Raw genomic sequence first — 26,351 nt, 5'->3', positions numbered from 1 at the left:
TCAGCGTGGCGGATGTGTTGCTACCTACCCTTACCACCTGGGGGCGGCCCTTAAGAAAGTCCAGGATCCAGTTGCAGAGGAAGTGTTTAGTGATGAACTTTGAGGGCACTATGGTGTTGAACGCTGAGCTGTAGTCAATGAAAGGCATCCTCGCTTGTTCCTTTTGTCCAGGTGTGAAAGGGAAGTGTTGAGTGCAATAGAGATTGAATCATCTGTGGATCTGTTGGTGCGGTATGCAAATTGGAGTGGGTCTAGGTTTTCTGGGATAATGGTGTTGATGTGAGCCATGACTATCAAGGCACAAGGTGAGACCCAGATCCAGACACAGGAGGCAGATGGTTGGGGTCTTACAATGTTTATTAATCCAAAAAGGGTAGGCGAGAGAATGGTTGTGTACAGGTAAAAGGTCAAAACCAGTTCAGAGTCCAATAGGTACCGAAGGGCAGGCAGATTCAAGGTCAGGGCAGGCAGGATGATCAGGCAGGCGGGAAAGTAGTCCAGAGTCAGGCAGTGGTCACAACCGGGAAGACTAGCAAAAGAGAATAGAAAAGGAGTAAGGGGAAACACGCTGGTTGACTTGACTAAACAGACAAGACGAACTGGCATAGAGAGACAGGAAACACAGGGATAAATATACTGGGTAAAATAAGCAACACCTGAAGGGGGTGGAGACAATCACAGGGACAGGTGAAACAGATCAGGGCGTGACAGTACCCCCCCAGGGACGCCAGCTGGCGTCCTACCTGGGTGCATACCTGGCTGACCAGTGTGTCGGTGGTGGAAATCGGTGATGAGGACCGGGTCCAAGACGTCTTTAGCAGGAACCCAGTACCTCTCTTCCGGGCCATAACCCTCCCAGTCAACCAGGTACTGGAAACCCCTGCTCCTTGGTCGAACCCTCAGGAGGCATCTCACCGTATACGCTGGCTGGCCATCGATTACCCGGGGGGGAGGGATGGGCCTGGAAACAGAAGACAAAGGACACTGAGACACAGGCTTAATTCTGGACACATGGAAAGTAGGGTGGAAACGGAGGGTACGGGGTAACACAAGACGGACAGCAGTGGAACTAAGGACTCTAGAAATGGGAAAAGGACCAATGAAACGGGGAGACAGTTTGCGGGACTCTACCCGCAGGGGGAGGTCCCGAGTGAAAAGCCATACGCTCTGCCCAATGCGGTAGCGGGAAGCTGGAGTCTGGCGACAGTCTGCTTGTCAACAATACCTGGAGTTGGTCTTGAGAAGTACCGCCCGAGCTCTTCTCCAGGTACGTTGACAGCGGCGGACAAAAATCTGGGCCGAGGGTACGCTGACCTCTTCCTCTTGTTCCGGGAAGAGTGAAGGTTGATACCTCAAAAACAATCAAATGGAGAGAGTCCCGTGGCCGAACAGGGAAGGGTGTTCCGGGCATACTCCACGCAGACCAGTTATCGGCTCCAGGTAGTGGGATTGGTTGAGACCTGGAATCTCAGGGTGGTTTCCAGGTCTTGGTTGGCTCGTTCCAACTGACCGTTGGTTTGGGGAGGGAATCCGGATGACAGGCTGGCTGACGACCCAATAAGGGTGCAGAATGCCTTCCAGAACTGAGACGAGAACTGAGGACCCCGATCGGAGACCATGTCTACCGGGAGTCTATGGATCCGGAAGACATACTGCACCATAAGCTGGGCCGTCTCCTTGGCAGAAGGCAGTTTGGGGAGAGGGATGAAATGGGCAGCCTTGGAGAACCGATCGCCTACCGTCAGAATGATGATGTTGTCATCAGACGGGGGGAGCCCAGTGACAAAGTCCAGAGATATATGAAACCAGGGACAATGAGGGACCGGTAGTGGCTGAAGGAGGCCAGCCTCCAGTATTTATGCTGCAGTAGTTTATGTGTCGGGGGGCTAGGGTCAGTCTGTTACATCTGGAGTATTTCTCTTGTCTTATCCGGTGTCCTGTGTGAATTTAAATATGCTCTCTCTAATTCTCTCTTTCTCTCTTTCTGTCTTTCTCTCGGAAGACGTGAGCCCTAGGACCATGCCTCAGGACTACCTGGTATGATGACTCCTTGCTGTCCCCAGTCCACCTGGCCGTGCTGCTGCTCCAGTTTCAACTGTTCTGCCTATGGAACCCTGACCTGTTCACCGGACGTGCTTGTTGCACCCTCGACAACTACTATGATTATTATTATTTGACCATGCTGGTCATTTATGAACATTTTAACATCTTGACCATGTTCTGTTATAATATCCACCCTGCACAGCCAGAAGAGGACTGGCCACCCCTCATAGCCTGGTTCCTCTCTAGGTTTCTTCCTAGGTTTTTGGCCTTTCTAGGGAGTTTTTCCTAGGGAGTTTTTCCTAGCCATCGTGCTTCTTTCACATGCATTGCTTGCTGTTTAGGGTTTTAGGCTGGGTTTCTGTACAGCACTTTGAGATATCAGCTGATGTACGAAGAGCTATATAAATACATTTGATTTGATTTGAAGGAGCTTGCCATGGAGTCTTGTTCTGAGTACACACTGTGCATGCGGCGACGAAGGCAGAGACGTCAGGAACCATTGTGGGCCACCAGAAACGTTGTCGGAGGAAGGCTAGTGTACGACGGGACCCTGGACGACAGGTCAGCCTGGAGGAATGAGCCTATTCCAGGACCCAGGACCGGACTGGGTTAGGGACAAACAGCCGGTTAGCTGAGCTCCCTTCAGGTCCAGGCTGGGAGCGTTGCGCCTCGTGAACCAGGTTCTCAATACCCCAATCCACAGTGGCAGCAAGGCATGAGGTAGGGAGAATTGTTTCGGAGGTCGAGGGTGTTGTGCGAGGAACTGTATAGGCAGGAGAGAGCGTCGGGCTTCACATTTTTTTACCCTGGGCAGTAGAAAATGGTGATGTTGAATCTGATGAACAAGAGGGCCCACAGGGCCTGCCTGGAGTTGAGGCGCTTGGCTGTACGGAGATATTTCAAGTTTTTATGGTCGATCCAGACCAAGAATGGCTGTTCTGCTCCTTCCAGCCAGTGCCTTCACTCTTCCAATGCCATCTTAACTGCCAGGAGTTCTTGGTTGCCTACATCGTAGTTCCTCTCTGCAGGATTGAGACGATGGGACAGGAAGGCAGGAAGCTTTTGGTCCTGGGAAGATCGCTGGGACAGGATGGCCCCCACTTCAACATCCGAAGCATCAACTTCCACCACAAATTGACGCAAGGGGTCCGGACGGATGAGGATGGGTGCTTTTGTGAACCGATGCTTCAGGTCCACAAAGGCTTTGTTGACAGCTGGAGACCATTTGAACGATAACTTGGGAGAGGTGAGTGCCGAGAGGGGGGCCGCCAGGGTGATGTAATCCTGAATGAAACGGCAGTAGAAGTTATCAAAACCAAGAAACCATTGCAACTGCACCCTGGACGTTGGTTGAGGCCAATCCACCACTGCTTTCACCTTTCCAGGATCCATCTGAACATTGCCCTCAGCAATGACATATATATACTGTATTTTTATATATTTCACCTTTATTTTACCAGGTAGACCAGTTGAGAACAAGTTCTCATTTACAACTGCGACGTGGCCAAGATAAATCAAAGCAGTGCGACATAAACAACAACACAGACTTACACATGGGATAAACAAACGTACAGTCAATAACACAATAGAACAATCAGTATACAGTGTGTGCAAAATGAAGTAAGGAGGTAAGGCAATAAATAGGCCAATAGTGGCGAAGTAATTATAATTTAGCAATTTACACTGGAGTGATATATGTGCAGATGAGGATGTGCAAGTAGAAATACTGGTGTGCAAAAACAAAAACAAATATGGGGATGAGGTAGGTAGTTGGTTGGATGGGCTATTTACAGATGGGCTGTGTACAGCTGCAGCGATCGGTAAGCTGCTCTGACAGCTGACAGTTAAAGTTAGTGAGGGAGATATAAGTCTCCAACTTCAGTGATTTTTGCAATTCGTTCCAGTCTTTGGCAGCAGAGAACTGGAAGGAATTGCGGCCAAAGGAGGTGTTGGCTTTGGGGATGACTAGTGAAATATACCTGCTGGAGTGTGTGCTACGGGTGGGTGTTGCTATGGTGACCAGTGAGATGAGATAAGGCGGAGCTTTACCTAGCAAAGACATATAGATGACCTGGGAGGGTTTGGCGACTAATATGTAGCAAGGACCAGCCAACGAGAGCATACATGTCGCAGTGGTGGGTAGTATATGGGGCTTTGGTGACAAATGAGAGCGCCTGGGGAATGGGAGTGATGCTGGGGTCTGCAGGGCCTGTGTTAACTTCTTGGGGCTATGTGGGACGCTAGCGTGCCACCCGTGGTGCACCCTATCAACAGCAGGTGCATTTCAAGAGCGGCAAATTTGAAACCAAATAAATGTAAAAATTCAAATTTTTCAAACATACAACTATCTTACACCCTTTGAAAGATAAACATCTCCTTAATCTAACCACGTTGTCCGATTTCAAAAAGGTTTTACGGCGAAAGCATAAAGTTAGATTATGTTAGAGAGTACATTGACAATAGCTGTGTGTAATGTTTTGTCAATTCAAAGCCAGGTGTCACCAAAACCATAAAACCAGCTAAAATGATGCACTAACCTTTTACAATCTCCATCAGATGACACTCCTAGGACATTATGTTAGACAATGCATGCATTTTTAGTTCTATCAAGTTCATATTTATATCCAAAAACAGCGTTTTACTATGGCATTGATGTTGAGGAAATCGTTTCCCTCCAATAACCGGCAGTCAAGTCAGCACCACAAATTAAATAATTAAAATTAGAAAACATTGGTAAAATATTATATTGTCATTTAAAGAATTATAGATTTACATCTCTTGAACGCAATCAACTTGCCAGATTTAAAAATAACCTTACTGGGAAATCACACTTTGCAATAATCTGAGCACTGCGCCCAGAAAAATATGCTTTGTCTGTATAGCAAACGGCCATGTTGGAGAGATCTAAAATCGAAAATACTATGTAAATAATCCATTACCTTTGATTCTCTTCATCAGATGTCACTTCCAGGAATCCCAGGTCCATAACGAATGTAGTTTTGTTCAAAAAAGCTCATCATTTATATCCAAAAAGCTCCGTGTTGTTAGCACATGATCTAAGCCAGCTGGACTTCTCGTCATGAACGAGGGGAAAAAATATATTTACGTTCGTTCAAACATGTCAAACGTTGTATAGCATAAATCATTAGTGCCTTTTTTTAACCAGAACATGAATAATATTCAAGGTGGACGAATGCATTCTCTTTTATAACGTATTGGAACGAGGGTACCCAACATGAACTCGGCGCGCCAGAGTCTAATCGGCCATCACCGTTCCATGGCTCTTGTTCGGTCAGATCTCACAGTAAAAGACTCAAAACACTTTGTAAAGGCTGGTGACATCTAATGGAAGCAATAGGAAGTGCCAAAACATTAATCAACCCCTGTGTGTTTCAATGGCATAGGCTTAAAGGTAATTCAACACATCAGGTATCCACTTCCTGTCAGAAAATGTCTCAGGGTTTTGCCTGCCAAATGAGTTCTGTTATACTCACAGACACCATTCAAACAGTTTTAGAAACTTTAGGGTGTTTTCTATCCATATATAATAAGTATATGCATATTCTAGTTACTGGGTAGGATTAGTAACCAGATTAAATCGGGTACGTTTTTTTATCCAGCCGTGAAAATACTGCCCCCTAGCCCCAACAGGTTAACCTCTACGTCATCGTTGGGTGAGGCGGGTTGCAGGAAGGTATATTTAATTTGAAAATGGAAAAAGGAGATTGAAATATAATGAAATGTATACAAAAAAGACGGAATATTTACATGGGACAAAAAAAGCAAACGCGTCTTACTGCTGCGCCGTCTTGGAAAGAAGATATCCCAGAAAGGGGAAAGTTTAGCGGTGCACTCACACTTCTCGGCTTTCACAAACAATTGGTTCTCCAGGAGGCACTGAAGGACTTGGCTGACATGAAGTACATGTTCTTTGGCAGATCGGGAATAAAACAAGATGTCGTCAAGGTAAACGGTTTAGCATGTCCCGGAGCACATCGTTTACCAAAGCCTGGAAAACAGCGGGGCGTTGGTGAGTCCAAATGGCATGACCTGGTACTCATAATGTCCACTGGCTGTGTTGAAAGCTGTCTTCCACTCATTCCCCTCGCGTATCCGAAGCAGGTGGTAGCCATTCCGAAGGTCCAACTTGGAAAACATGGTGGCCTGGAGCGGTTCAAATGCCGAGGAGAGGGGAGGTAGGGGGTAACGATTTTTAACAGTAATGTCGTTAAGTCCCTGGTAGTCAATGCACGGTCGTAGGGTCTTGTCCTTGTTCTCAACAAAGAAAAACCCTGCGCCGGCAGGAGATGCAGACGGACGAACGGCCCCAGTGGCCAGAGATTCCTCTATGTACTCCTCCATAGCTTTGGTCTCTGGTCCGGACAGAGAATACAACCAACCACGAGGTGGTGTAGTTCCTGGGAGAAGATCAATGGCACCATCATGAGGACGGTGCGGGGGAAGGGAAGTAGCACGTGCTTTACTGAACACTTCCAGGAGGTCATGGTATTCAGTGGTAATAGCAGATACATCCACAGTCTTGCTAACATCCTGAGGAAGGCGACTTGGGGAAGGCTGTGCTCCTTGAAGGCAGTGGGAATGGCAAAATGGGCTCCAACCCAGGATGGAACTTGTGGTCCAGTCAATCACAGGATTGTGCTTTTGGAGCCAGGAAAATCCCAAAACAACCGGAACATGGGGAGATGCAATGCTTAGGAACTGTATGGTCTCACTGTGGTTAGCAGAAACACGTAATTGAATGGGCACAGTACTGTACAATGGGTGACTTCCCCTATAGAGTGGCCGTCCAGTGCCCTACCATTCATGGGAACAGAGAGAGACTGAATGGGAATACCCAGCCCCAGAGTCAATGAGCACTCTGAGAGACTTAGATTGGTCTCCCCACAGCGCAAGCACAAAAAGGGTGTGCGGGTGATGGGAACTCCCAGTTTGACTCACCATAGTACTGGTACCCACTTGAGACAAGGGTTTCCTAATAGGGCAGGTAGCTATAAAATGTCCTGCCCCTCCACAGTACAGACAACAGTTACTATTCATCCTCCATGAGCATTCCCCAACTAATAACCTAGCTTTTCCCAACTGCATAGGCTCAGGAATATCCAGCTCACCCGTCGCAGATTCACGAGAGCGCTCGGGTGGCTTCGAATCCTCTTGGAAAAGCTGCCTTCAGAAACTTCCGGATTCCCTCGAAGGTGAACGAGCCATAGCGGGTGCACAAGTGTGCCCAAGACCAGACCTCCTCTCACTCCTGTGTTCCCTTCGGCGTCCATCGATTTTAATGGTTAGGGCGATAAGGGAGTTGAGGACCACCGGCAATTCCTGAGCAGCTAGCCCCTCCTTTACCTCCTCAGATAATCCGTGCAGAAAAGTATCGAAAAGAGACTCCGGATTCCAGGCACCCTCGGCGGCCAATGTGCCGAAAATCAACCGCGCAGTCTGCCACACTACGGGAGTTTTGACTTAAGTCAAGCAATTTACTGGCCGCCTTTCTCCCGGAAACCGGAGACTCAAATAGCTTTCTTACCTCTGCCATGAATTCCTCCAGATGACCACAAATGGCAGATTGTTGCTCCCAAACTGCTGTAGCCCAGGAGAGGGCCCTTCCCGACATTAGCGTAATAAAAATACGCTATCTTCGATCGGTCTGAAGGAAACGAAGATGGCTGTAGCTCAAAAATAAGCGAACACTAAGAAAGAAAACCCCGGCAGGTACCAGGATTCCCCGAATATCGCTCTGGTGGTAAGCGGGGTTCTCGGGGAGCTGTATAGAGCTGGATAGGCTGTACAAACTCACCACAGATAGGGAAAAAATTATTGGGTGATTTGGGTTTTTCAGAGGTAGCAGGCAACCTCTGAGCTAACTCCCTGATTTGCTCCGTAATAGCCTTTAACCTCTATGGGCTAGGTCCCACCTACTCAACAGCCAGTGTAGTCCCGTGGCGCGATATTCAAATACCTAAAAATGCAAAAACTTCAATTTTTCAAACATATGACTATTTTACACCATTTTAAAGACAAGACTCTCGTTAACCTCTCTGGGCTAGGTGGCACCAAATCGTCCCACCTACTCAACAGCCAGTGCAATCCCGTGGCGCATTATTCAAAAACCTTAGAAATGCAAAACCTTCAATTTTTCAAACATATGACTATTTTACACCATTTTAAAGATAAGACTCTCGTTAATCTAACCACACTGTCTGATTTCAAAAAGGCTTTACAACGAAAGCAAAACATTAGATTATGTCAGCAGAGTACCCAGCCAGAAATAATCAGACACACATTTTTCAAGCTAGCATATAATGTCACATAAACCCAAACCACAGCTAAATGTAGCACTAACCTTTGATGATCTTCATCAGATGACAACCCTAGGATATTATGTTATACAATACATGCATGTTTTGTTCAATCAAGTTCATATTTATATCAAAAACCAGCTTTTTACATTAGCATGTGACTAGCATGTGACTAGCATTCCCACCGAACACTGCCGGTGAATTTACTAAATGACTCACGATAAACGTTCACAAAAAGCATAACAATTATTTTAAGAATTATAGATACAGAACTCCTCTATGCACTCGATATGTCCGATTTTGAAATAGCTTTTCGGTGAAAGCACATTTTGCAATATTCTCAGTAGATAGCCCGGCATCACAGGGCTAGCTATTTAGACACCCAGCAAGTTTAGCACTCATCAAAGTCAGATTTACTATAAGAAAAATGTTATTACCTTTGCTGTCTTCGTCAGAATGCACTCCCGGGACTTCTACTTCAATAACAAATGTTGGTTTGGTCCAAAATAATCCATCGTTATATCCAAACAGCGGCGTTTTGTTCGTGCGTTTAAGACACTATCCGAAAGGGTAAATAAGGGTGACGCGCATGGCGCAATTCGTGACAAAAAAATTCTAAATATTCCATTACCGTACTTCGAAGCATGTCAACCGCTGTTTAAAATCAATTTTTATGCAATTTTTCTCGTAAAGAAGCGATAATATTCCGACCGGGAATCTGCAATTAGGTAAACAGACGAAAGAAAATATATCACTGGGTCGACTCGGGCACGCGCCTAAGCCCTTTGTCCTCTGATTGGCCACTTGGCAAAGGCGATAATGTGTTTCAGCCAGAGGCTGCCTCGATATCGTTCAGCTTTTTCCCGGGCTCTGAGAGCCTATGGGAGCCGTAGGAAGTGTCACGTTACAGCTAAGATCCTGACTCTTCAATAAACAGAGACAAGAAGAACGACACCTTGTCAGACAGGCCACTTCCTGCATGAAATCTTCTCAGGTTTTTGCCTGCCATATGAGTTCTGTTATACTCACAGACACCATTCAAACAGTTTTAGAAACTTTAGGGTGTTTTCTATCCAAAGCCAATAATTATATGCATATTCTAGTTACTGGGCAGGAGTAGTAACCAGATTAAATCGGGTACGTTTTTTATCCGGCCGTGCAAATACTGCCCCCTAGCCCCAACAGGTTAACCCATGGTCGTGGCATTCCATCAAGGAACTAAGCCCTTCCAAAAGGCCCTGTAACAAATCCTCATGTCTCCCAATGGTGGCTCCCTGCAGGGAGACAGCATGGCAGAGCTGGTCCAAGTCTGCTGGGTCTGTCATACATGAAGGGAACATTTCGGCATTTGCTGTATGATTAATGAGAAAGTCCATATTGCAAATGTATGGTCCCTTACTAGACGTCCGCGAACGTTTGTAAAATTCGCGGACAGCGTCGGGCCGTGCACCGGGGCCGGATCTTCCGGGAAGTAATCGGACGGAGTCTCTCGGACATTCGGTTTCCGTTTTATAAAATTTTCAAATTTTGTTCATTTCTCACCTGTCCCGGATTATACCACAGGAGGGCAAATGGAATCATATTGGAAATGTAACAAACATCACCAATCACGATGTGACCTTTTCTCCTAAACGGAAAAGACGTTGAAGACGAAACTTGGTGAGCATTGGTTTGGCATAATGGGTAGTTGGCCCCGAACAAGATGGAGTTGAGGCCTAAAACGCTTTTTGAGTTAAGGCCATTTTTCTGGGATTAAAGGTCAAAAATGAAAATAGAGCGCTAATTTGACCGCTTCACATCAAAGTACATGAGCCTACGGTGTCAGGAAAAAAAGAAGCAGACATTTATCTATCGTCATTTAAAATGGTGTCATAGGGGCTGTTTCGAAGGGTTAAAAAGGTCAGATCTTTCCACAACTTCATATGTGTGATTAGGCAACCCTCATGAACTGTAAATCAGTCATTTCTCCAAACAGATGTCAAAGAAAAGCTCTCTCACACACACACACACACACACAGCAAGGATGGAGTGCGGTGCTTAACCTGTTGGGGCTAGGGGGCAGTATTTTCACGGCTGGATAAAAAAACGTACCCGATTTAATCTGGTTACTAATCCTACCCAGTAACTAGAATATGCATATACTTATTATATATGGATAGAAAATACCCTAAAGTTTCTAAAACTGTTTGAATGGTGTCTGTGAGTATAACAGAACTCATTTGGCAGTCAAAAACCTGAGACATTTTCTGACAGGAAGTGGATACCTGATGTGTTGAATTACCTTTAACCTGTTAGGGCTAGGGGGCAGCATTTGCACGTCTGGATAAAAAAAATGTACCCGATTTAATCTGGTTACTAATCCTACCCAGTAACTAGAATATGCATATACTTATTATATATGGATAGAAAACACTCTAAAGTTTCTAAAACTGTTTGAATGGTGTCTGTGAGTATAACAGAACTCATTTGGCAGGCAAAACCATGAGACATTTTCTGACAGGAAGTGGATACCTGATGTGTTGTATTACCTTTAAACCTATCCCATTGAAAAACACAGGGGCTGAGGAATATTTTGGCACTTCCTATTGCTTCCACTAGATGTCACCAGCCTTTACAAAGTGTTTTGAGTCTTCTGGAGGGAGATCTGACCGAACAAGAGCCATGGAACGATGATGTCCCATTAGACACCTGGCGCGCGAGTTCATGTTGGGTACCCTCGTTCCAATACGTTATAAAAGAGTATGCATTCGTCCACCTTGAATATTATTCATGTTCTGGTTAAAAAAGGCCCTAATGATTTATGCTATACAACGTTTGACATGTTTGAACGAACGTAAATATATTTTTTCCCCTCGTTCATGACGAGAAGTCCGGCTGGCTTAGATCATGTGCTAACAAGACGGAGATTTTTGGACATAAATGATGAGCTTTTTTGAACAAAACTACATTCGTTATGGACCTGTGATACTTGGAAGTGACATCTGATGAAGAGAATCAAAGGTAATGGATTATTTACATAGTATTTTCGATTTTAGATCTCCCCAACATGACGTCTAGTCTGTATCGCAACGCGTATTTTTCTGGGCGCAGTGCTCAGATTATTGCAAAGTGTGATTTCCCAGTAAGGTTATTTTTAAATCTGGCAAGTTGATTGCGTTCAAGAGATGTAAATCTATAATTCTTTAAATGACAATATAATATTTTACCAATGTTTTCTAATTTTAATTATTTAATTTGTGACGCTGACTTGACTGCCGGTTATTGGAGGGAAACGATTTCCTCAACATCAATGCCATAGTAAAACGCTGTTTTTGGATATAAATATGAACTTGATAGAACTAAAAATGCATGCATTGTCTAACATAATGTCCTAGGAGTGTCATCTGATGGAGATTGTAAAAGGTTAGTGCATCATTTTAGCTGGTTTTATGGTTTTGGTGACCCTGTCTTTGAATTGACAAAACATTACACACAACTCTTGTAAATGTACTGTCCTAACATACTCTAAATTTATGCTTTCGCCGTAAAACCTTTTTGAAATCGTAAAACGTGGTTAGATTAAGGAGATGTTTATCTTTCAAAGGGTGTAAAATAGTTGTATGTTTGAAAAATTTGAATTTTGACATTTATTTGGATTCAATTTTGCCGCTCTTGAAATGCACCTGCTGTTGATGGAGTGCACCACGGGTGGCACGCTAGCATCCCACATAGCCCATAGAGGTTAAGCCTATGCCATTGAAACACACAGGGGTTGATTAATGTTTTGGCACTTCCTATTGCTTCCACTAGATGTCACCAGCCTTTACAAAGTGTTTTGAGTCTTTTACTGAGAGATCTGACCGAACAAGAGCCATGGAACGGTGATGGCCGATTAGAATCTGGCGCGCGAGTTCATGTTGGGTACCCTCGTTCCAATACGTTATAAAAGAGAATGCATTCGTCCACCTTGAATATTATTCATGTTCTGGTTAAAAAAGGCACTAATGATTTATGCTATACAACGTTTGACATGTTTGAACGAACGTAAATATATTTTTTCCCCTCGTTCATGACGAGAAGTCCGGCTGGCTTAGATCATGTGCTAACAACACGGAGCTTTTTGGATATAAATGATGAGCTTTTTTGAACAAAACTACATTCGTTATGGACCTGGGATTCCTGGAAGTGACATCTGATGAAGAGAATCAAAGGTAATGGATTATTTACATAGTATTTTCGATTTTAGATCTCTCCAACATGGCCGTTTGCTATACAGACAAAGCATATTTTTCTGGGCGCAGTGCTCAGATTATTGCAAAGTGTGATTTCCCAGTAAGGTTCTTTTTAAATCTGGCAAGTTGATTGCGTTCAAGAGATGTAAATCTATAATTCTTTAAATGACAATATAATATTTTACCAATGTTTTCTAATTTTAATTATTTAATTTGTGGTGCTGACTTGACTGCCGGTTATTGGAGGGAAACGATTTCCTCAACATCAATGCCATAGTAAAACGCTGTTTTTGGATATAAATATGAACTTGATAGAACTAAAAATGCATGCATTGTCTAACATAATGTCCTAGGAGTGTCATCTGATGGAGATTGTAAAAGGTTAGTGCATCATTTTAGCTGGTTTTATGGTTTTGGTGACGCCTGGCTTTGAATTGACAAAACATTACACACAGCTATTGTCAATGTACTCTCCTAACATAATCTAACTTTATAATTTCGCCGTAAAACCTTTTTGAAATCAGACAACGTGGTTAGATTAAGGAGATGTTTATCTTTCAAAGGGTGTAAGATAGTTGTATGTTTGAAAAATTTGAATTTTGACATTTATTTGGTTTCAAATTTGCCGCTCTTGAAATGCACCTGCTGTTGATAGGGTGCACCACGGGTGGCACGCTAGCGTCCCACATAGCCCCAAGAAGTTAAAGACACACAGAGCCTGCAATGGCATTACCATTATCTCTAGGCTGTGCCGAGTTCAACGAGATGCCCCGCTTGACCGTAGCTTGCTCTGTCCAAGCGCAGCAACCATGAGAAAAAGTAGGCCCAAAATGAAGCCTGGCCCTAAATTTCAAGTGCTTTTGGGTGACAGCGAGAGAACCGTTAGGGTTAGAAGCACAATTCGACCTCAGGAACGTTCCTGAGGTCCACCCGATCTGTGCAAGCCTAACCTTGACCCTGTGGCATTCACCCTTAACAGTGAAAATAAGGTGTTTACATCAAACAGTTTGCAATGACTTCTCTCCCCATGGGAATACATTGCCTATTTCCCTAAATTCAACCTGAAGCCTATGTGGGTTATGAATGCCTTATGAACCTGTCTTCGATAACAATCCATCAGGCTACTGTGAGGTCTACCTGTGTCGATTCTAAGCTTCCTGGAGCAACCGGAAGTTGTTAAAAACACTCTAAAGTTGTTTTGATATAACCAACCTGCAGATTGTGAAAATCACTGAATTCAGCCCTGAGTAAATCAGTCAGTAAAACTCAGGATTCTGTGAAAGCCTACCCCAATGACAACGTGTGTCGATTCTAAGCTTCCTGTGCCAACCGGAAGGGCCTTAAATTGGGGTCACAGTAGCTGTTTTGAAGGGTTAAAAAAGTCACATCTTTCCAAAACTTCATATGTGTGACTAGGTAACCCTCATGAACTGTAAATCAGTCATATATCCCATTAGATGTAAAAAAAAAACTAACACACAGCTAGGACATAGTGACACAGTGTGGGGCTTAGAGACATACAGTGCCTGCAATTGATACCTTCATTCGAACGATCAAAGAACCGTCAGACCTAGAGCTCTGAAACTTTAGAAACCTGTTCTAGAGCTCAAGTCGATAGTGCACAGTGAGTTATGTGGCTCTAGAAGGTTCTCAGACCAAGAAACAGCCTCTTACATTTGCAATATGTTCAATTCATTTCGACCATCACGAAAATGGCGACATTTAGAAATGTCCCAGAGTCGCAAGACTAGGTGCATTGAAACCGCCTCGGCCCATAGAGACGGACCCCAACGTTTCTGTCCGATAGCTCATTCAAGCACCCCATAGCAACGCCCTGAAAAAGTGGATTTTCAGCACCAATTAAGGTCGTTGCTCGGGCACTGAATGACCTATCGAGCCGAAACTTGGGATTTGGGGTCGCCTCACATAGGCCTACACATAATGTCAGACTGGACCCGCAGCTAGAACGTAACTAAGTGTTTTATGTTTTTTTATGGTTTAAACTGAAGGCGCTGTGAATTATGGGCCTGCTCTGATATATGTGATAGTTGGCTTCTAAACGAGTTGGAAAAAGTGGGTTTGGTGTCAGATGGTATCAGTTTGGTGTCAGAATGACATCTAATTGACTGATGGACGCTGACTTGCTGGGTGACGAGCAATGGAGAGGAACCACAGTCACTGCCCGGCCATCCCGAGTTCATCGGGCCAGTCAATTTTGCATTTGTGCAGTATATTTGAGCATGTCAAATTCGTGATGGTAATGGTCATTTTGGACGTTTTTCAAAAAATCGTTAAAAAACAACAGAGTCCCTCATCATACATGACAAATAGACCATCTAGGTTGATTCATGGCTTAACATAGGGCTATATATCATTTGGGCAGTATAAATGCCATTTGGACATGGTTCACTGACTTTTGGGTTTGGAAACCGACTTCCTATGATCGTACATGGCAAATGGACAAACATCCTGATTTGGCACATTCAATACTTTCATATGTCAATAAAATATGTCAAAAGTATGTTCATACAGCTCTTATACATTTGTAATTGACAAAAAAATTGAAAGAATTTTGAAAAATGGTCCAGAAAGCACTTTTTAAGGGGGTGATAAGTTTTCACATTTTTCTTCATTTTTTCCAAATTTGACTCTTGGGTCTATCTATTGGATATTTGCTGTGATTTGGCACATTCAATACTTTCATACATGTATAATTGACCCAAAAATTATTGGACATTTCATTTGGACATTTCTAATGGCATTTGGCAAAAAAAGAAAAAAAAACGTCACTTTTGACATCCTATGAAATCATATTCCAAATGGACAAAACATATGCCTTATGTACAAGCAAAAACAACCCAAAAAGTATGTCTATAAAATATATCAAAAGTATGTTCATACAGCTCTTATACATGTGTAATTGACAACAACAAAAATAATAATCGAAAAACGGTCCAGAAAGCACTTTTTTAACCTGTTATGGCTAGGGGGCAGTATTTTCACGGCTGGATAAAAAACGTACCCGATTTAATCTGGTTACTACTCCTGCCCAGTAACTAGAATATTCATATAATTATTGGCTTTGGATAGAAAACACTCCAAAGTTTCTAAAACTGTTTGAATGGTGTCTGTGAGTATAACAGAACTCAAATGGCAGGTCAAAACCTGAGAGATTCCTTTACAGGAAGTGGCCTGTCTGACCATTTCTTGAACTTCTTTGCCATCTCTATCTTTTACAAAGGATCTCTGCTCTAACGTGACACTTCCTACGTCTTCCATGGGCGCTCAGAGCCCGGGAAAAACCTGAACGTCGTCATCCCAGCCCCAGGCTGAAACACATTATCGCCTTTCTCAAGTGACCGATCAAGGGACTGTGGGCTTAGGCGCGTGCCCTGGCCGCCCCCGTCTTTGTGATTTTTCCTCTGTTTGCCGGAATATTATCGCTTTTTTACGAGATAAATTGCATAAAAATTGATTTTAAACAGCGGTTGACATGCTTCGAAGTACGGTAATGGAATATTTAGAATTTTTGTGTCACGAATTGCGCCATGCGCACGACCCTGATTTACCATTTCGGATAGTGTCTGGGATGCACGAACAAAACGCCGCTATTCGGATATAACGATGGATTATTTTGGACCAAACCAACATTTGTTATTGAAGTAGCAGTCCTGGGAGTGCATTCTGACGAAGACAACAAAAGGTAATCAAACTTTTATAATAGTAAATCTGATTTTGGTGAAGGCTAAACTTGCCGGGTGTCTAAATAGCTAGCCCGTGATGGCTGGGCTATGTACTTAGAATATTGCAAAATGTGCTTTCACCAAAAAGCTATTTTAAAATCGGACATATCGAGTGCATAGAGGAGTTCTGTATCTATAATTCTTAAAAGAATTGTTATGCTTTTTGTGAACGTTTATCGTGAGTAATTTAGTAAATTGTTAGCAAATTCCCCGGAAGTTTGCGGGGGGTATGCTAGTTCTGAACGTCACATGCTAATGTAAAAAGCTGTTTTTTGATATAAATATGAACTTGATTGAACAAAACATGCATGTATTGTATAACATAATGTCCTAGGTGTGTCATCTGATGAAGATCATCAAAGGTTAGTGCTGCATTTAGCTGTCTTCTGGGTTTTTGTGACATTATATGCTAGCTTGAAAAATGGGTGTCTGATTATTTCTGGCTTGGTACTCTGCTGACATAATCTAATGTTTTGCTTTCGCTGTAAAGCCTTTTTGAAATCGGACAGTGTGGTTAGATAAAGGAGAGTCTTGTCTTTAAAATGCTGTGAAATAGTCATATGTTTGAAAAATTGAAGTTTTTGTATTTTTGAGGAATTTGTCATTCGCGCCACGCCTATCATTGGATATTGGAGCAGGTGTTCCGCTAGCGGAACGTCTAGATGTAAGAGGTTAATTTTTCTAAATTTGACTCTTGGGTATTGACTTGTGTTACATTTGCAATAAGAAAATCCACGGTGGAGCGCGCTCGCCATCTATAGGATTTTTGGGGTGTGACACTTGGCATTTGCCATATGAAATTTGCAATATGATTTGGATGAATGTGGACCAAATTGGGTGGTATTGTCATTAGGGTGTGTGATTCGTGCGGTGCCAATATGTTCCCATTCATTTTTGTCCATTTCATGGGGGTCTTCCCTTACATGTTCAGTTTGTACTATCAAGGCACAAGGTGAGACCCAGATGCAGACACAGGAGGCAAATGGTTGGAGTCTTACAATGTTTATTAATCCAAAAATTGGTAGGCAAGAAAATGGTCGTGTACATGCAAAAGGTCAAAACCAGTTCAGAGTCAAATAGGTACCGAAGGGCAGGCAGATTCAAGTTCAGGGCAGGCAGGATGATCAGGCAGGTGGGAAAGTAGTCCAAAGTCAGGCAGTTGTCAAAACCAGGAAGAGTAGCAAAAGAGAATAGAAAAGGAGTACGAGGAAAAACACGCTGGTTGACTTGACTAAACATACAAGACGAACTGGCACAGAGAGACAGGAAACACAGGGATAAATACACTGGGTAAAATAAGCAACACCTGGAGGGGGTGGAGACAATCACTGGGACAGGTGAAACAGATCAGGGCGTGACACATGACCAGCCAAAGCATTTCATGGCTACAGACGAGAGTACAACCGGTCAGTATTCATTTAGGCAGGTTACCTTAGTGTTTTTGGGCACAGGGACTATGGTGGTCTGCTTGAAACATGTTGGTATTACAGACTCAGACAGTGAGAGGTTGAACATGTCAGTGAAGACACTTGCCAGTTGGTCAGCGCATGCTCAGAGTACACATCCTGGTAATCCATCTGGCACTGCGGCCTTGTGAATGTTGACCTGTTTAAAAGTCTTAAAGGCTCTGGAGAGCGTGATCACACAGTCGTCCGGGAACAGCTGTTGCTCTCATGCATGCTTCAGTGTTACTTGCCTCGAAGCGAGCATAGAAGTAGTTTAGCTCGTCTGGTAGGTTTTGTGTCACTGGGCAGCTCTCGGCTGTGCTTCACCTTTGAAGTCTAATAGTTTGCAGGCCCTGCCACATCCGACGAGTGTCGTAGCTGGTGTAGTGGGATTTGATCTTAGTCCTGTATTGATGCTTTGCCTGTTTGATGGTTCGTTGGAGGGCATAGCGGGATTTCTTATGAGCTTCTGGGTTAGAGTCCTGCTCCTTGAAAGTGGTAGCTCTACCCTTTAGCTCAGTGCGGATGTTGCCTGTAATCCATGGCTTCTGGTTGGGGTGTGTACGTACGGTCACTGTGGGAATGACGTCCTTGATGCACTTATTGATAAAGCCAGTGACTGATGAGGTGTACTCCTCAATGCCAATGATGTGCTTCGTGACATGTTGAACCGGTTCGTGTTTGTCTACCTTCACAACATCCTTGTCTTGTCCTGTTCAGTTCAGGAGCGCCTGCTGGCGAACCAGTTTTTGTCAAGGCTGAGAAGTGTGAATTTCATCACTCCACTATCTCCTTTCTGGGTTACGTCATCGCTGCCGGGAACATTCAGATGGAACGGGACAAGGTGAGAGCGGTGGTGGAGTGGCCCTAACCCACATCCAGAGTACAGCTGCAACGTTTCCTGGGATTTGTTCATTTCTACCGCTGCTTCATCCGGGGCTACATCATTCTGGCTTTCCCCCCTCTCTGCACTCACTTCACCCAAGATTCCATTCATGTGGTCCCCAGCTGCTGACAGGGCATTTTCGGATCTCAAGCATCGGTTCACTACAGCCTCCATCTTAATCCATCTGGACCCATACCGTCAGTTGGCGATGGAGGTCGATGCCTCGGACGTTGGAGTATTGGCCGTCCTGTCCCAGCATTCTACTCAAGACCAAAAGTTGCAACCCTGCGCTTTCCTTTCCCCATCGTCTTAATCTCGCAGAGAGGACCTATGACATTGGTATCCAGGAACTTCTTGCGGTCAAGATGGTGCTGGAGGAATGGAGACATTGGCTGGAAGAGGCAGAACATCCATTCCTAGTGTGGACTGACCACAATAATCTGGAATTTCTCTGCACCGCCAAACTCCTTAACCTCTTGACAGTCGCCTAGGATAGGGGGCGCTACAGCGATTTTTGAAAAAAAATTGTGCCCATTTTAAATGACCTCCTACTCAAACTCAGAAGCTAGGATATGCATATAATTAATACTTGTGGATAGAAAACACCCTAAAGTTTCTAAAACTGTTTGAATGGTGTCTGTGAGTATAACAGAACTCATATGGCAGTCAAAACCCCGAGACCGATCGTAACAGGATGTGGAATTCTGAATTGCGGACTCAACTTCAGCACCTTGCCTATAAATCACACCGTGAGCAATGGTTCATTGAGCACTTCCTATTGCTTCCACTAGATGTCCCCAGTCTTTACAAAGTGATTTGAGCCTTCTACTGTGAAAACTGAATGAATGAGACGCAGTGGAACGTGGTCACACGGAGAGGGCCATCACCATTATGACGCCGGAGCCCCTGGCTACCCTCCCCTTTCGAAACGTTTTGAAACACAATGCAATCGTCCCCCTTGAATCTTATTGGAGCTCTGGTTGAATAAGGCCCTAAAGATTTATGTTATACAACGTTTGACATGTTTGAACGAACCTAAATGTAAAAAAAAGGCATTTTGTTTAGAGAGAAGTCCCGCAGCCGACGGAAGTTTTCGAGCAGCGTTCAGAACGCGCTAACAAGAACAAGCTATTGGGACGTAAAGGATTAACTTTTTCGAACGAAAATACATTTGTTGTGGACCTGGGATCCCTGGAAGTGCTTTCTGATAAAGATAATCAAAGGTAAGGGATTATTGACAATAGTATACAAGAGTAGATTTGATATGCGATTGTTCCAAGATGGCGCTGACCTGTAAAGGTAGCCTATTTTTCTGAGTATCGCATCCCCTTTTATCGCAAAGTGTGATTACCCAGTAAAGTTATTTTTAAATCTGGCATTACAGGTGCTTTCAAGAGATATTCATCTATAAATCTTAGAATGACAATATTACATTTTAAAAATGTTTTCGAATAGTAATTTAGTAAATTGTAGCACTGTTTCACCGGATGCATTTGAGGGAATAGTTAGTCAACGTCACGCGCCGATGTAAAATGCTGTTTTTATATATAAATATGAACTTTATCGAACAAAAGAATGCATGTATTGTGTAACATGATGTCCTAGGTGTGTCATCTGATGAAGATTGTCAAAGGTTAGTGCTGCATTTAGCTGTTTTTTGGTTATTTGTGATGCATGTGGTTGGTCGGAAAATGGCTATGTGGCTACTTTTACGATATACTCCTCTAACATAATCTAATGTTTTGCTTTTGCTGTAAAGCCTTTTTGAAATCGGACAACGTGGTTCGATTCAGGAGAGGTGTATCTATAAAACGATATAACATAGTCCTATATTTGAAAAAATATATATATTACATTTTGTTATGCTATTGGCGATAGGATTTTTCGCTGGATTTTTCGCTGGAGCCCGACCAGGGGTTAACTCAAGGCAGGCTTGTTGGGCTCTGTTCACTCGTTTCAATTTCACCATCTCCTACCACCCTGGGTCCAAGAATGTGAAGCCTGACGCCCTCTCTCGCTTGCATAGCTCCGCAGCTATACCGTCTGACCCAGAGACCATCATTCCTACCTCCTGTCTAGAAGCGACACAATTCTGGGGTATCGAGGGCCTGGTCCGCAAGGCGCAGCGTTCCCAGCTGGACCCCGGGATGGGCCTGGCTAACCAGTTGTTCGTCTCAGATTCATATATCCCTGGACTTTGTCACTGGTCTCCCCCCATCTGATGGTAGCACCACCATCTTTACGGTGGTGGACAGGTATTCAAAAGCCACCCATTTCATCACCCTTCCCAAGTTAATCTCAGCCAAGGAGATTGCCCAACTCATGGTACAGCATGTCTTCCGAATCCATGGACTTCCGGTCGATATAGTCTCCGATCGTGGTCCTCAGTTCTCGTCCCAATTCTGGAAGGCGTTCTGCACCCTCATTTAGTCGTCGGCCAGCCTGTCCTCCGGGTTTCATTCTGAATCTAATGGCCAGTCGGAGCGTGCCAATCAGAACCTAGAGACGACTCTTCGGTACCTCGTCTCTGCCAAACCCACTACCCTACAACTCTGAGTGTTGGAGTGTGCCCCTGGCTATCCATACATTTTATAAACAAGATAATGGTGCCGTCTGCTTTGCTTAATATAAGGAATTTGAAATGATTTATACTTTTACTTCTACTTTTGATACTTAAGTATATCTTAGCAATTACATGTACTTTTGATATTTAAGTATATTTAAAACCAAATACTTTTACACAAGTACTATTTTACTGGGTGACTTTATTTTTACTTGATTGACTTTCTATGAGGGTGTCTATACTTTTACTCAAGTATGATAGGGTCCTTTTCCACTACTGAGTTTTGCACACTTCTAAGACATTCAGTCCCTCCTGTTTTTTTTCTGCTTCTGTTTGTTTATGGACAATCAGCTTTTAAAAAAGATTGTACATTTTTTTACATTTGGCCTGAATTACATGTGAATATTGACATTGCTACTAAATCATCCACCTCTTTTTCTTATTGTCAGTCTGGGCTGAGTGATTACTCCTCTACCTGGTCCTTCTCCTCAGGTGAGCTGAAAGGAGTTCAATGATAAAGCCCCTTCTGGCAATGCAGCAGAGTCCCAAATCGCACCCTATTCCCTATATACCATAGTGCATTTCCCATAAGGCTCTGGTCAATAGTAGTGCACTATATAAGGAATTGCGTATCATTTGGGACACGGCCTGTGCATTATGAAGTGCTCTGGGGATCGGCTGGCGGCAGAACGAGCAGGACAGATACTCAAGTTTTTTTTGCGATGCCTTCCACTGTGACCGCCTCGGGCTCCAACCGGTCCATCACATTGGTTCTGGTCCATTTGCAAGATAGATGCCTCTTGTTGGCTTTAATAGAATAATGTATGTATTATTCATGTGGTGTCAGCCCTAGAGGTGCTCATTAAACTTTACACAGAAAATGTGTCTCTCCACTCACAGATGTCTCTGCATATCGATATTGGAGGGAGAGAGAGAGAGAGAGAGAGAGAGTGTAGAGAGGAGGTCGTTCTTCTTTCGCTATGCTGCATTGAGCTCGGTTTGAGTTTTGATTTGACAGAGCAAAGTTGAATTAGGCTATACACTGAGTGTACAAAACATTAAGGACACCTGCTCTATCAGTGACATTTTAGATAAAAACATTTATTTCACCTTTATTTAACCAGGTAGGCCAGTTGAGAACAAGTTCTCATTTACAACTGCGACCTGGCCAAGATAAAGCAAAGCAGTTCGACAAAAAACAACAACACAGAGTTACACATGGGATAAACAAACGTACAGTCAATAATGCACTAGAAAAATCTATATACAGTGTGTGCAAATGTAGTAAGATTAGGGAGGTAAGGCAATAAATAGGCCATAGTGGCGAAATAATTACAATTTAGCATTAACACTGGAGTGATAGATGTGCAGATGATGAGCAAAAATAAGTAACAATATGGGGATGAGATAGTTGGGTGGGATATTTACAGATGGGCTGTGTACAGGTGCAGTAATCGGTAAGCTGCTCTGACAGCTGATGCTTAAAGTTAGTGAGGGAGATATAAGTCTCCAGCTTCAGTGATTTTTGCAATTCATTCCAGTCATTGGCAGCAGAGAACTGGAAGGAAAGGCGACCAAAGCAGGTGTTGGCTTTGGCGATGACCAGTGATATATATCTGCTGGAACGCGTGTTACGGGTGGGTGTTGCTGTGATGACCAGTGAGCTGAGATAAGGCGGGGCTTTACCTAGCAAAGACTTATAGATGACCTGGAGCCAGTGGGTTTGGCGACAAATATGAAGCGAGGGCCAGCCAACGAGAGCAAACAGGTCGCAGTGGTGGGTAGTATATGGGGCTTTGGTGACAAAACGGATGGCACTGTGGTAGACTACATGCAATTTGCTGAGTAGAGGGATGGAGAATATTTTGTAAATGACATCGCCAAAGTCAAGGATCGGAGGATAGTCAGTTATGCAAGAGCATGTTTAGCAGCATGAGTGAAGGAGGCTTTGTTGAACAATAGAAAGCCGATTCAAGATTTAATTTGAATTGAAGATGCGAGTGAGGAGGAGAGATTACAGCCTAACCAGACACCTAGGTATTTGTAGCTGTCCACATATTCTAAGTCAGAACCGTCCATAGTAGTGATGCTAGTCGGTCGGGCGGGTGCAGACAGCGATCGGTTGAAGAGCATACATTTAGTTTTACTAGCAATGAAGAGCATTTGGAGGCCAAGGAAGGAGTGTTCCATGGCATTGAAGCTCGTTTGGAGGTTTATTAACACAGTGTCCAAAGAAGGACCAGAAGTATACAGAATGGTGTCGTCTGCATAGAGGTGGACCAGAGAATCACCAGCAGCAAGAGTGACATCATTGTTACAGTTTGGAAAATTCCAGCAAATGATGTCATGGCTTTAGAAGGTTCTGATAGGCTAATTGACATCATTTGAGTCAATTGGAGGTGTACCTGTGGATGTATTTCAAGGCCTACTTTCAACCTCAGTGCCTCTTTGCTTGACATCATGGGAAAATCAAAAGAAATCACGAAAGAACTTAGAAAGAAATTGTAGACCTCCACAAGTCTGGTTCATCCTTGGAAGCAATTTCAAAAGGTACCACGTTAATTTGTACAAACAATAATACGCAAGTATAAACACCATGGGACCAAACAGCCCTCATACCGCTCAGGAAGGACACGGGTTCTGTCTCCTAGAGGTGAACGTACTTTGGTGCAAAAAGTGCAAATCAATCCCAGAACAACAGCAAAGGACCTTGTGAAGATGCTGGAGAAAACAGGTACAAAAGTATCTATATCCACAGTAAAACGAGTCCTATATCGACATAACCTGAAAGGCCACTCAGCAAGGAAGAAGCCACTGCTCCAAAACCGCCATAAAAAAAGCAAAACTAAGGTTTGCAACTGCACATGGGGACAAAGACTGTACTTTTTGGAGAAATGACCTCTGGTCTGATGAAACAAAAATAGAACTGTTTGGCCATAATGACCATCGTTATGTTTGGAGGAAAAAGGGGGATGCTTGCAAGCCGAAGAACACCATCCCAACCATGAAGCATGGTGGTGGCAGCATCATGCTGTGTGGGTGCTTTGCTTCAGGAGGGACTGGTGCACTTCACAAAATTGATGGCATCATGAGGCAGGAACATTATGTGGATATATTGAAGCAACATCTCAAGACATCAGTCAGGAAGTTAAAGCTTGGTCGCAAATGGGTCTTCCAAATGGACAATGATCCCAAGCATTCTTCCAAAGTAGGGGCAAAATGGCTTAAGGAAAACAAAGTCAAGGTATTGTAGTGGCCATCACAAAGGTGTATATAAACTTCCAACATCAACTGTATATACAGCGCAAAGAGTCAGCCCGAGAATTGAACCCTGTGGCACTCCCATAGAGACTGCCATAGGTCTGGACAGCAGGCCCTCTGATTTGACACACTGAACTCTATCTGAGAAGTAGTTGGTGAACCAGGCGAGGCAGTCATTTGAAAAACCAAGGCTATTGAGTCTGCCGATAAGAATGTGGTAATTGACATAGTCGAAAGCCTTGGCCAGGTCGTTGAAGACGGCTGCACAGTACTGTCTTTTATCGATGGCGGTTATGATATCGTTTAGGACCTTGAGCGTGGCTGAGGTGCACCCATGACCAGCTCGGAAACCAGATTGCATGACGGAGAACGTACGGTGGGATTCGAAATGGTCAGTGATCTGTTTGTTCACTTTCTTTCGATGACTTTCGAAAGGCAGGGCAGGATGGATATGGGTCTGTAACAGTTTGGGTCTAGACTGTCTCCCCCTTTGAAGAGGGGGATGACTGTGGCAGCTTTCCAGTCTCAAGGGATCTCAGACGATACAAAAAGAGGTTGAACAGGCTAGTAATAGGGGTTGCAACAATTGTGGCAGATAATTTTAGGAAGAGAGCGTCCAGATTGTCTAGCCCAGCTGATTTGTAGGGGTCCACATTTTGCGGCTCTTTCAGAACATCAGCTGTCTGGATTTGGGTGACGGAGAAGCGGGGGGGGGGCTTGGGCAAGTTGCTGCGGGGGGTGCAGAGCTGTTGGCCAGGGTAGGGGTAGCCAGATGGAAAGCATGGCCAGCCGTAGAAAAATGCTTATTGAAATTCTCGATTATCGTAGATTTATCAGTGGTGACAGTGTTTCCTAGCCTCAGTGCAGTGAGCAGCTGGGAGGAGGTACTCTTATTCTCCGTGGACTTTACAGTGTCGCAGAACTTTTTGGAGTTTGTGCTACAGGATGCACATTTCTGTTTGAAAAAGCTAGCCTTTGCTTTCCTAACAGCCTGTGTATATTGGTTCCTAACTTCCCTGAAAAGTTGCATATTGCGGGGGCTATTCAATGCTAATGCAGTACGCCACAGGATGTTTTTGTGCTGGTCAAGGGCAGTCAGGTCTAGAGTGAACTAAGGTGCTAAATCTATTCCTGGTTCTAAACGTTTTGAATGGGGCATGCTTATTTACGATGGTGAGGAAAGCACTTTTAACCTGTTAGGGCTAGGGGGCAGTATTGACACGGCCGGATAAAAAACGTACCCGATTTAATCTGGTTACTACTCCTGCCCAGTAACTAGAATATGCATATAATTATTGGCTTTGGATAGAAAACACCGTAAAGTTTCTAAAACTGTTTGAATGGTGTCTGTGAGTATAACAGAACTCATATGGCAGGCCAAAACCTGAGAAGATTCCATGCAGGAAGTGGCCTGTCTGACAAGTTGTGTTTCATCTTGGCTCTTTTTATTGAAGACTGAGGATCTTTGCTATAACGTGACACTTCCTACGGCTCCCATAGGCTCTCAGAGCCCGGGAAAAAGCTGAACGACATCGAGGCAGCCTCTGGCTGAAACACATTATCGCTTTTGGCAAGTGGCCGATCAGAGTACTATGGGCTTAGGCGCGTGCCCGAGTCGACCCTGTGCTTTATTTTCTTTCGTCTGTTTACCTAAACGCAGATTCCCGGTCGGAATATTATCGCTTTTTTTTTAGAAAAATGGCATAAAAATTGATTTTAAACAGCGGTTGACATGCTTCGAAGTACGGTAATGGAATATTTAGAATTTTTTTGTCACGAATTGCGCCATGCTCGTCACCCTTATTTACCCTTTCGGAGAGTCTCTTGAACGCACGAACAAAACGCCGCTATTTGGACATAACGATGGATTATTTGGGACCAA

Source organism: Salmo salar, chromosome 15 (assembly GCF_965601325.2).
Source record: "Salmo salar chromosome 15, fSalSal1, whole genome shotgun sequence".
Taxonomy (NCBI): domain Eukaryota; kingdom Metazoa; phylum Chordata; class Actinopteri; order Salmoniformes; family Salmonidae; genus Salmo; species Salmo salar.
Note: the sequence above shows the minus strand (reverse complement) of the source record.